Consider the following 2,500-nt stretch of genomic DNA (forward strand, 5'->3'; position numbering starts at 1 on the left):
GCTGTCCCGCCGCTCGCCGCTCGCTCGTGCAGCCAAAAATGGCCAGTTTTGGCCGTTTTTGGGCCGTTTTGGCCAGTTTTTGGCCTGTTCTTGCATTGCGCGGTGACCGTCGAGAGCGGAGCAAAACGTCAGCCATCTCAGCACCCTGGAACCCCCCGGGTGGCACAGGGCTGGATGGGGCTTTCGTATAGCAGGGACGGTGCTGCCTCTCGCTTCGCTCGCTGTCCGCCGCTCGCCGCTCGCTCGTGCAGCCAAAAATGGCCAGTTTTGGCCCGTTTTTGGGCCGTTTTGGCCAGTTTTTGGCCTGTTCTTGCATTGCGCGGTGGACCGTCGAGAGCGGAGCAAAACGTCAGCCATCTCAGCACCCTGGAACCCCCCGGGTGGCACAGGGGCTGGATGGGGCTTTCGTATAGCAGGGACGGTGCTGCCTCTCGCTTCGCTCGCTGTCCGCCGCTCGCCGCTCGCTCGTGCAGCCACAAAATGGCCAGTTTTGGCCCGTTTTTGGGCCGTTTTGGCCAGTTTTTTGGCCTGTTCTTGCATTGCGCGGTGACCGTCGAGAGCGGAGCAAAACGTCAGCCATCTCAGCACCCTGGAACCCCCCGGGTGGCACAGGGCTGGATGGGGGCTTTCGTATAGCAGGGACGGTGCTGCCTCTCGCTTCGCTCGCTGTCCGCCGCTCGCCGCTCGCTCGTGCAGCCAAAAATGGCCAGTTTTGGCCCGTTTTTGGGCCGTTTTGGCCAGTTTTTGGCCTGTTCTTGCATTGCGCGGTGACCGTCGAGAGCGGAGCAAAACGTCAGCCATCTCAGCACCCTGGAACCCCCCGGGTGGCACAAGGGCTGGATGGGGCTTTCGTATAGCAGGGACGGTGCTGCCTCTCGCTTCGCTCGCTGTCCGCCGCTCGCCGCTCGCTCGTGCAGCCAAAAAATGGCCAGTTTTGGCCCGTTTTTGGGCCGTTTTTGGCCAGTTTTTGGCCTGTTCTTGCATTGCGCGGTGACCGTCGAGAGCGGAGCAAAACGTCAGCCATCTCAGCACCCTGGAACCACCCGGGTGGCACAGGGCTGGATGGGGCTTTCGTATAGCAGGGACGGTGCTGCCTCTCGCTTCGCTCGCTGTCCGCCGCTCGCCGCTCGCTCGTGCAGCCAAAAATGGCCAGTTTTGGCCCGTTTTTGGGCCGTTTTGGCCAGTTTTTGGCCTGTTCTTGCATTGCGCGCGTGACCGTCGAGAGCGGAGCAAAACGTCAGCCATCTCAGCACCCTGGAACCCCCCGGGTGGCACAGGGCTGGATGGGGCTTTCGTATAGCAGGGACGGTGCTGCCTCTCGCTTCGCTCGCTGTCCGCCGCTCGCCGCTCGCTCCGCGCAGCCAAAAATGGCCAGTTTTGGCCCGTTTTTGGGCCGTTTTGGCCAGTTTTTGGCCTGTTCTTGCATTGCGCGGTGACCGTCGAGAGCGGAGCAAAACGTCAGCCATCTCAGCACCCCTGGAACCCCCCCGGGTGGCACAGGGCTGGATGGGGCTTTCGTATAGCAGGGACGGTGCTGCCTCTCGCTTCGCTCGCTGTCCGCCGCTCGCCGCTCGCTCGTGCAGCCAAAAATGGCCAGTTTTGGCCGTTTTTGGGGCCGTTTTGGCCAGTTTTTGGCCTGTTCTTGCATTGCGCGGTGACCGTCGAGAGCGGAGCAAAACGTCAGCCATCTCAGCACCCTGGAACCCCCCCCGGGGTGGCACAGGGCTGGATGGGGCTTTCGTATAGCAGGGACGGTGCTGCCTCTCGCTTCGCTCGCTGTCCGCCGCTCGCCGCTCGCTCGTGCAGCCAAAAATGGCCAGTTTTGGCCCGTTTTTGGGCCGTTTTGGCCAGTTTTTGGCCTGTTCTTGCATTGCGCGGTGACCGTCGAGAGCGGAGCAAAACGTCAGCCATCTCAGCACCCTGGAACCCCCCGGGTGGCACAGGGCTGGATGGGGCTTTCGTATAGCAGGGACGTGTGCTGCCTCTCGCTTCGCTCGCTGTCCGCCGCTCGCCGCTCGCTCGTGCAGCCAAAAATGGCCAGGTTTTGGCACCGTTTTTGGGCCGTTTTGGCCAAGTTTTTGGCCTGTTCTTGCATTGCGCGGTGGACCGTTCGAGAGCGGAGCAAAACGTCAGCCATCTCAGCACCCTGGAACCCCCCGGGTGGCACAGGGCTGGATGGGGCTTTCGTATAGCAGGGACGGTGCTGCCTCTCGCTTCGCTCGCTGTCCGCCGCTCGCCGCTCGCTCGCGCAGCCAAAAATGGCCAGTTTTGGCCCGTTTTTGGGCCGTTTTGGCCAGTTTTTGGCACTGTTCTTGCATTGCGCGGTGACCGTCGAGAGCGGAGCAAAACGTCAGCCATCTCAGCACCCTGGAACCCCCCCGGGTGGCACAGGGCTGGATGGGGCTTTCGTATAGCAGGGACGGTGCTGCCTCTCGCTTCGCTCGCTGTCCGCCGCTCGCCGCTCGCTCGTGCAGCAAAAATGGCCAGTTTTGGCCCGTTT

Source organism: Musa acuminata, unplaced genomic scaffold (genome assembly GCF_036884655.1).
Source record: "Musa acuminata AAA Group cultivar baxijiao unplaced genomic scaffold, Cavendish_Baxijiao_AAA HiC_scaffold_252, whole genome shotgun sequence".
NCBI classification, from domain to species: Eukaryota; Viridiplantae; Streptophyta; class Magnoliopsida; order Zingiberales; family Musaceae; genus Musa; species Musa acuminata.